The sequence below is a fragment of the Apis dorsata genome, unplaced genomic scaffold, assembly GCF_000469605.1.
Source record: "Apis dorsata unplaced genomic scaffold, Apis dorsata 1.3 scaffold_198, whole genome shotgun sequence".
Taxonomy (NCBI): Eukaryota; Metazoa; Arthropoda; class Insecta; order Hymenoptera; family Apidae; genus Apis; species Apis dorsata.
Genome location: NW_006263482.1, coordinates 710,989 through 721,783, shown reverse-complemented (window position 1 = coordinate 721,783; position 10,795 = coordinate 710,989).

Genomic DNA, 10,795 nt, shown 5'->3' with positions numbered 1-10,795 from the left:
GGAAGGATTTTCGCGTAGCGAATAAACCAAGGCGAAAAAAAAAAAAAAAACAAAAAATTACGCTCGAACTTGTGTTTCTTCGATCAAATTTCAATAATTCGACGAACTTCGAGATACGGTTGATATTTTATTTTCACAAAATTATTATTCAATTCGAAAATGAAATATCGAATTTCAACGTATCGTATTAGAGAATTGTATTAAGTTATAGGTTAAGTTACAGCACGTGATACGATTATATACTCGGCATTATTATTCCGTGGCGAGCCGTGTTCATGGAGCCGTGGATCCAACTATAAGTATAGGTGACTGCTAAACAAGTTTAGGGGGACACAGTTCGGGGAGTCCACCGCGAATTACCAACTCGATCCCAAATGTCAGACCCGTGGAATCCTCTTCTACCTGTTGTTTCCGCGATAACGACGTTTTCCTTCGATGGTAATTTAAATTTCGATGAAAATTCCCCGAGTTCCAGCGGTCGATATTGTCCGATCGGAATTTTCTCTCCACCATTTTTCCCCCGCTTTATTAAAGTACTTTCTATAGTGTTACGCGTGGAACACTATAGATACGCGGACACGAGGAATTTATTAATTCGTGAAACTTGGACAAATATCTAGCCGAAATAATGGCCGAAAAATTTATTCCGAATTTTCCGCCTTCTGTTTTCAATTAATAAATTTAAATTTAAATAAAATCCAGAAATTCCCCTCCAGGTGTTAATTACTTGGCGCGCGGCGAAAATAAAAATTAGATTTTTCACATCATTTTTGTAACTTGATGTACGAGTATTTTTATAAATAGATAAGATAATTGTGACTTTTATAATCTCTCGTTATAAAAGAGCAAAGCGTTGTAAATCGCTTTTCATTTTTATTGGAGTTATCCGTTAAATTTTCACTCGAACTGTATTAATATTAAAATATTTTAATGTAAATTCCCTCCTTCTCTCCCCTTTCTCTCTTTCTCTCTCCAAAAAAAAGAACAAAGTATGAAATAAATTCAACATGAAATTCTAGAATTTATTCACATCTGTCGTAATCGAAATTCGTATTTTTCATTCATTCGCATTCGATGATTCTGTTATCGTTCTTTATGAATACCAGTAACAAATTATCCTTTCGTTTATTATCCTTATCGTTCGTTTAATTCTCTTTATTACCTGTAGCCTCTAATTTAGTTTCGTTCTTTTATTTTTTTTATTTTTTATTTTTTTTTTTCTCGTGAAACAAAACATCTTTCTATCCGCGAAGTAGCTCCAAAAGCGAGAAAACCCGGTGATAATTTGTCGAGAAGATCCTTGCGACGACCATTCTTCTCTCCTCGCAATGTTAAATGCCTCGCGACGTATTTCTTTCCGTCGTTTCTATCCCCTCCCTACGCTCTATAATAAAACCACCAACTGTCGGTTTAATACCTTTTCGTCCACGCAACGAAAAGAGAAGAAAAATAATAAAGAAGGAAAACACGAATACAAACTACAAGGACAAAACTCGAAGGACGAAAACCGATGTATTAGATATACTGGAGAAACATGATATTTTATTATAAAATATTTCCTTGGATTATTCCTTTCCAATCATACGAATATATATATATATATATAAAAAGAAAAAATATTAAATATATTATAAATATATATATATATTTTTTCTTTTTTTTTTCCCTACATCGAATCAAGGTTCGTTCAACGAGAGATAGGAAAGAGGGATAAAATCTTGATTAATATCGACGACGCGGCAAAGGTTGATAGTCGAAGATGAGCTTCCCATTCTCCCGTGTTCTCCATTAACAAATCCAAAGGGATGAGAACGGTAATACCGCTCATTAAGCTCGCGAAGGAGGATAATGAGATTAAAATTTTAACAAGCTTGACACGCGCACGGATGCGACGCCGTTAAATTAATCGCCAAGTTCATCGAGAGGAAATTTTTAAAAATATATTTTCGGTGATCACGCGTATTGTTTGCAAAAACGATCGATCCTTTAATGATGGAATAAACGTACTCCTGCTTATTATATCGAACAAGGAGAATTATATTAAGCACAGCGTACTATAAATTTAAATTAATACAAACGCGTTTTAATATGCCAGCAGCTATCTTCAGTCTTCGATGATCTCAGGATCGACACACTTTGAAATTTATCTTTCACTGTTATACGGATCGTGTAACGAGGACAATTAAAATCAATTTAAAAAACGGAATCTTCTCTTTTCTTTTCTGGAGAATGCAGAAAGCTCGAAATGAACTTGATGAATTTGTTACGACTAATTCAAAATGATTTTACGCATAATTTACATATAAAGAAAGGAAATTTGTTGAATACTGAATTCTATATATCGTTATTTCACGTGATATTTTATAAAGCAAAAATGCGTGCTCGATTTGTCAGAACAAGTATCGCTAATTAAAATGTCTCTCACCTTTCTTATTTCGTTGAAAACAAATCTTATAATCCCTTTTAATTCCTGTTAATGTGCTCTCACATTTACTATTATTCTTCCATCTTCATCGCTGCTTTCCTCTTTATCATCAATAATTTCTTTACGAACGAGAAGTACTTACGAAACTCGAAAACGTTGAAAATAATATTCCCATTGCCACGATTGTCAAACTCGAGCCAATACCGAAGACACAGATCCGACTCGCGATCCAATTTGAAATAAGAAAATGGCCTACCTATTCTATGTTATATTATTCTATGCTTTATATTATAATGAGCTTAGGAATCAAGCGTAAATAAATATTGTATCGAATCCAAATAGTGGCCAAGAGTCACATTCGAAATTTATCTCTCACTATTATACCATTTATACAATTAAATTTAAGAAGTCTCCTCTTCTCCTTTCTTCTCCTCCATAACAGTTCTATTCCCCCACCTCCGCGGATTTTATTTTTGTTTTCTCAGCGTGGAATTGGCGCACGCGGCGCTGCTGCGGGAAACTCGTGCGCGCGAATCCACAGGAATTATCGCAGCCACGATAAATGGTGGCGCGCGTTGCTTTTCCTCGAGGCGAGACGAGGCTAGGCGAGGCGCTGCAAGTGTATCTCGTAAGTGATTTACATCGTTCCCCAATTTCGGGTCTTTGCAGTAAGTACACTTAGGGACGTTATTCTATCTCTCGGCGTGCATTGTGCTCGGCGGCCTGGTGTTTCGCAGGCTACGCTGGAAAGGAGAGGGGGACGGCGGCCGCGATAACGGCCTCGAGGAGGGAAACAGGGAGGGGGAATGTTGGAGACGGGATGGTGGTGGTAGATTGCTCCCACCGCCGTTGGGTTTCTTGTAAGCCGGTAATCTTCGGTAAGTAACAAAACACGTGGCTGAGCTTAGGACCCCCACCACTCGAGAAATTCTCTTTCTCTCTCTCTCTTTCTCTCTTACCTCCGGTGTTGCACTCGGTGTATTCCCGCCTCCTCCGTGGTAACCCGTCATTCGACAGAAATTTCCTGCGTATATAGTACGTATATGTCGCGGATTTCAACGCGTTTCCTTCTTTCTGTGAACGGATTTTTGTTTTCTTGTGTTTCTTGCGTGTTTCTGGTGACGAAAAGAATCGAAGGATATTTCTATTTTTCGTTAAAAAGATGTTCGTTCAACGTGTGGATGGTTGTTTAGAGGAGGAGGGAAGTGAAGGATGAAACATAGATTGGGAGAGGCGAGTGTTGGGTAAGGTTGGCAGGATAGGAGAACGTTTCAATTAGAAAACGGATATGGAGGAAAGGTGGGGGGAGGGAAAAGCGAGGGATTAATCCTCGGCTGTTGGTATTAAAACCGAATGTATTTATAACTCCTAAACCGTCTCGCTTCCCTTCGGGGAACGAAATCCTTCGTACAGCTTCCAACTTCTCTTCTCAGTCCTCTCCCCCCTCCCAACTTCGGATCCACTTCTTGTTTGTTTCGCGTTCTTTCTTCTTACAGATTCGAGAATGATCTACTAGATTTTTAATTGAGAAACTTCTTTCTTTCGCTATTTCGTCGATATTTTATCGTATTGACACATTCGTCTATCCGTTCCGTTCTTTCAATGAATTCTCTTCCTTCGCGTTTCTTCATCTCCTCCACTTCGCCAATTTTAATCTTCATATTACGTACGCTCGTGATTAATTAAACTCTCAATTAAGTTCGTGTCCTCGATGAAAAGTATTGAACCAAACACGTGAATGAATAATTGTCCAACAACTTCTATCTTCTACGATTCCGTCCTATCGGAATCCTCTCCCCGTTCTTCCTTATTTTATTTTTATTAAACTTATTCCTCGATTATTAATTATACGATTTTCAACTAAATTTAAAAAAATTTCAGAATTAAAAATTTAAAATTCGATTATCATTGCACGGTCAACATTCGGATTAGCCTCCAAATTATATTCTATGAAACTTTTTTCTTAATCGTTACAATTATTACAACGTTTAATCGATTGATAAAATTTTATCAAATTTTACATGCGATCAACAAATTAAGCAATTTTTCCTCACGATCGGTCGGTTTTTGGATAGAAAACAGTTTAATTCGTGAAATATTACGAAGCAATCTGTCCCATTCGATTTTTGACTACGTCAAATTGGCGGAGGATTAACTCGCGAATAAATGGATGGCCTCGATCGAAACCGTGTTGTCGCTCCGCTTTCGGCGAAGATTGCGCCCGTTTGTTTACTGTTATCGATGTAAACACATTGTTATATTTATAGGGAGCGGCACGTTTCAGCCCGCCAATTAAGAGAAGAGGGAGGAAGAAACAATTTATCGCCATATTTATATTCAATCGATTAATTGAAACGAAAATTGCGCGATTGATATCGATTTTCTTCGTTTCCTCGTTCGAATTCACGTTCAATTCACTTGAAAAAGAAACGAACGAAGATTTTCTCGAAAACTTGTCCTCGAGAAACAAAGTGTTTATTCATATCGCACGTATTCGCTCGTTCTGCGCGTCTGGAACATTCTAGCGCGAATAACGATGTGAACGGCGATGTACGATTATAAACGAGGCTCACTTACCGTGCAAAAGAGGGGACGCGACAGTGGTTGGTTACAAACACGACACGGATTATCCAGGCCATTGCTTAGTAAATCTACCAGATCCTAGCTATTGCGCTCGTTTCTCGGATTTGGCGTGCGTTCCGATATTTAAACGTTGATCCACCAATGTGAACAAGATTCCACGTTTAATGAGCAATGGATCGTTGATCGAATATCTGCCAATTATCGTATTTCCGTTCCCAAAACTTTCCTAGGATAAGCTTTTCGAGGGATAATGCGATATGACATTACGATGTCGAAATTAATTACAAAAATTTGAACAGTGCAGTTTTAAGTTGAAAAAGGTAAGAAATGTTGTATGATAATATTGAAACTATCGTTGCCAAAACTTTTCTAGGTTAACTTTTTCGAGGGACAATATAATACGACTCGTCGAAATTAATTATGAAAATTTGAACAACGCAGTTTTAATTTAAGTTGAAGAGATAAGAAATGTTGTATAATAGTATCGAAACTTTCCAAAAATTTTTCAGAATAACCTTGTCAAGGGACAACGACATGTCGAAATTAATTACGAAAGATCAAACGAGTTTTAAGTTGAAGTTGAAAAAGGTAAGAAATATTCCTAAAACTTTTCCAAGATAATCTTTTCGAAAAATATAATACGACTCGTCGAAATTAATTACGAAAATTTGAACAGCGCAGTTTTGACTTAAGTTGAAGAGGTGAGAAATTGTATATTAATATCGAAACCATAACCTTTTTGAGGGACATGGCAATACGACACGTCGAAATTAATTACAAAAATTTGAACAACGCAGTTTTAAGTTGAAAAAGGTAAGAAATATTGAAACTATTGTTGCCAAAGCTTTTATAGGTTAATCTTCTCGAGGGACAACGACTCATCGAAATTAATCGAGGGAAAAATTGAACAACGCAGTTTTTAGTTGAAAGGATAATCTTTTCGAGGGACATGGCGATACAACGACACATCGAAATTAATTACGAAAAATCAAAATACATAGTTTTCACTTAAAGTTGAAAAAGGTAAGAAATGTTATGTTATAACATGTTATATTATTATATGTTAATAACATTGCCAAAATTTTTCCAGGATAACCTTTTCGGGGGAAAATATAATACGACTCGTCGAAATTAATTACAAAAATCTGAACAGCGCAATTTTAACTTAAGTTGAAGAAGTAAGAAAGGTTATGTTATCGAAACGTTCTTCGAATGTTTGAACGCGAAAAATACTTGCAGGACTGCAAGTATCTTCGAATATAGATGAATCATAGATTTTTTTAAAACTTTCATCTTTTACTGAAGAACTTATTAATAAAATAATGCGCGAAACAAATAATTATGCAAAATAAAAAAGTCAGAGGAAAAACTTGACAAACCAAGGATACATCTTGGTAATTTCTTCACAAAATATCACTTAAAACAACTTTATATATAAACTTTATAATATTAATATTATAATTAAATTAATATAATAAATAATTAATATTAAATAAATTTTGTTTCTTCAAATAAGATAAAGATACATAAAATATTAAAATATAAATTAACTCATGTGTGAAATCATTATAAATTAACTGTAAGAAATTTTACTGATTGTTCAAAGATCCGAATCATCTGGACTTTTCGACCGAGCGAAACAGGCTTGCAGTACCTGAGGGTTAAGTGAAAGCTCGGTGGTTAACGAACAACCGAATGCATATTTCCGTTTCCTTCTGCCCATCTCTCCTCATATCGGTCGACTATCCAGCGGCGAAAATCGTTTGGAAGCCACCTTGGAGGTGATTCGAGGGATGTTCGAATGGCTCGGGAATCAATTGCGTTAGAGATTACCGCGTTTGATTCAATTCCCAGTTTCTGGCTGAGCTTAATTTATTATCGTTCCGGCCAACGCTCCAACTGTTTGGTCACGGACTTTGGCTACGGCCACGGGTTATACGGGTGTGCTCCCGCGTGTACAGCTACACGCCCCGTACACGCGGATGGATATACGTACGATTTATAATACGGGCGAGGCGCGTTGTTAATCGCGCGGGATACGAGTTGGAATTTTGCCGGTGTTCTTCGATCGTCCCGGGTTTCAACCATTGTCAAAATTTCATTACCCGTGTTGCGAATAATTTTCTTATACATATATTTTGTACGAATTTCGTTCTAGGAAAAAATTTTTTTTCTAAAAATAATTTCAATTTCGATGACGGTCGAAAGAAGAATCGTGTTTAATCTAATGTTTCCTATGAATCATTCTATAAAAAAATTCTTTTCGAAAAATTTCAACGAAAACCTTTTCTATATATATATATTTTGTACGAATTTCGTTCTAGGAAAAAATTCTTTTTCTAAAAATAATTTCAATTTCGATGACGGTCGAAAGAAGAATCGTGTTTAATCTAATGTTTCCTATGAATCATTCTATAAAAAAATTCTTTTTGAAAAATTTCAAAGAAAACTAAAAGAAGAATCGTGTCCAATCCTTGGGATATTTATATTGGGATATCTATATTATATATATGTATGTATTTCACTTGAATCTAAAAAAATTTAAAAAAAAATTCTTTTCGAAAAATTTCAATTTTGATGAAAACCGAAAGAAAAGTCGTGTTCAATTTTTGAGATGTTTTCTATATATATATTTCTCACGAATTTCGTTCTAGAAAAAAATTCTTATCGAAAAATTTCAAAAAAATGAAAAAAGAATTCTTGGAATTCTTGGAAAGTTTCCTACGAAAAAAATTTTTTTCGAAACATTTCAAAGAAGACTAAAAGAAAAATCGTGTCTTTGGGATATTTCCTATATATATATATATTTCGTACGAATCGTTTTAAAAAAAAATTTTTTTCGAAAAATTCAATTTCGGTGAAAAGAGAAAAACTTCAAGGAAAGTTGAAAGAAGAACTCCTTGTGAAGGAAAAAAAGAAGTAAATGATAGATATGAGCCAGATATATATAAACAGTAATAATTTAATGAAATAACAATAAAAATGTTAAAACTGAAAATTAAAAAAGCACTGTAAAAAGACTGATCCTTCAATTGATTAAAAGAAATAAAAAAATTGCCAACTAAAATTAAGAATATCATTATTACTTATTTTTCCAAAATATAATAAATAAATACGATGGAAATGCATATATATTATACAACATATACAAGATAGCCTAAAATTAATTTCCATAATAAATTAATAAATTAATAATCCATAAATATCAATGGTTATATTAAGAATATATCCTATAATATATGTCATAGGCAACTGTAAACATTGAAATTAATTTTAATATAGTTTTGCAAAGTTTTGCGAATCAAATATGGCGGTAAAAAAAGAGTAGTAAGTTTCTATTTTTCATATTTTCATTACTTCTTTATATTCTTCTCTCACAGATGGAACGACGTGGAATGTATAAAAAATCATCGACAAATCATTGCACTTTGTGAATTTCTAACATGAATTAATTATTTAAGCTTAATTTACAAAAAGAAAAAGAACTTATGGATAATTTACAACGATTTAAATCAAAATAGATGTTTCGAGATATTAATATCCGTTATAACATTGAAATTTAAACGTTTCTTAACTATTGGAAAAAGTTTCTTCGAAAACTTCTTACTCTGCTAGATACTCCTCCAGTTCTTTTGTAATCGATCGAAGAATAATTAACAAGCGAAACTTTAGTGATTCGTGGTCGAATCGAAGAACGAAAATGATCTTAATTCTGGATGGACGCAAACAGTCTCAGATACAAAGGAGTGTAGATATTTGGAAAGACAAGCCATGAAATTCGGGAATTTCCAATAAATTATTTCCAATCGAAGCAACAACAATTTTAACCTCAAAGACTTCGCAAGATACTATTTCCGTTACGAAGGCATCTAACGCATTTTGATTGGACTCGGCCGATAGAGAAAACGGTTATGCTGCGCAGAAGCTAAACCAATATGCGTCTCTGTGCCAGAGAAATTGGCTGCGCTTAAACGAATTCTAGTTAGAACTCTAATCGAAACGATTATTCATACAATTTCCTTTTAATGCTTTAAACAACCAGAATATCCTATCCAGATCCATCGAATAATATCTAGAAATTGAAAAAAAAAAATAAAAGTATTTAACGTTCAACGCGACGATTGAGCACCACTGGTTAATTATAATTTACGTAACTCATATCGATTTTTCATTTGTTTCAAGAAAACAAGTTTCGCGGTGTCAACTTGTTGGAAGCTCCTATAACCTTCCCAAAAGTTTTTCCACGCTTATATATTTCACTGGATTCAGAAAGACCGGATTCTAGAACATTCTTATGCAGTTATATTCCCTTAAACTCTCTCTTACTCGAGTTACACGATAAAATATGCCGTATATATTTTCGTGTTTCGCCTATTTCGAAAAATCTTCATCTCGTTGTATCGTACCGATTCAACGAAAAACGTATCTTAAGTTATCTCTGCGTTTCTATCGACCTTTTTCCCTGCTAATTAAATATAATTTTCGCAAAGTGTCAAAACTCTTTCGATATAAAAGAAAAAAAAAAGAATCTGATCGAAGAACAGAAGAATGGACGACGTTTCATTCGGGGAGGCGATGGTAACCGAAAGTTAGTAAGGCGTCGGTTGGAATAGCGCGAGCCGAGTCGAGAGGTTGACGCCAAGTCCCAGCAATTAACACGAACGTTTAATTAAGCATCCCGTAGCGCGCGGTAGACGCTGTTATTCTCACATACCTAGAGCCGAGATATATCGTTACTACTAACAATTATTCTAGCCCCTAGATGGGGCTAAAGGGGGGCTTTGGGAGCTGGGGGAGTCTATCTTAGGGTCGTCGGAATTAATAGCGGCGTTCCATTCCGCTTTGTATTTATCTAAGCCTGCTTCTTATAACCGAGCATCCACCACTCTCTGTCTCTCTCCAACGCACTGCCCCTCGTCGTTCCGTGTGAATTCAGATACTTATCGAGCGGTTAGTGCTCACCCGTTTTACCGATAGAGTATCGAGTCGGGTTATGTTGCACGTGGGTTTAATAGAGAGTCACATCTTTCGCGTTCTGGGAAGCTTGTAAATAACGATAATGATGCAATAATGCCCTAGAAACGTGTCGTTCGTTTTATCCTTGCCTCGTGTTGAGTACTTTATTTGTGACGATTAAAAAGAAAAAAAAAAAAGGAAAGAAAGAAAGATGAAAAGAGAGGAAATCTATTCGATATTTGAAATTACAATCTCTGTGAATTTCTTTCGCCGTTTCAAGCCGTTTCATATACCGTTCTCTTTTCTTTTTTTTTTTTTTTGTCCGCCCCCTCGAGTCGAGGATAATTCCACGAGAGAGAGATATAGTGTCTTTTTAACGTGGTGTCCGAGGGATGAAAAGCGGTTGTCACGCTAATTGCATCGCGTATTTCCATCTCGTGCAGGCAGAATACCGTTTTAATTACTTCAACAATTTTCTGGCTTTCGTTATCAATCCGTGGAATATTTCCGCGTTATGGAGGAATGTCTTCTGTATTTGATTTTTTGAACACAGAATTTTTTAATTAATCGTAATCGTATCGTGTTATCTTATGTTACGATGACGCAAGATGGTCGTTAAATAAATCGAAAAAAAAAATCTGAAAGAGACGAATTTTCTCGATTCGTAAACTGTAATTGGAAAGCAGTATATGTTTCGTTGTAAAACCATCGGACGAAGTGTTAACATTTTAATTCAACTTTGTAAATTATCGGTTTGATCGAATTAAAATGAAAAAAAAAAAAATATTTCGATTACTCTAAAAAATCTATTTTCTTCTCCTGTCAAGGAGA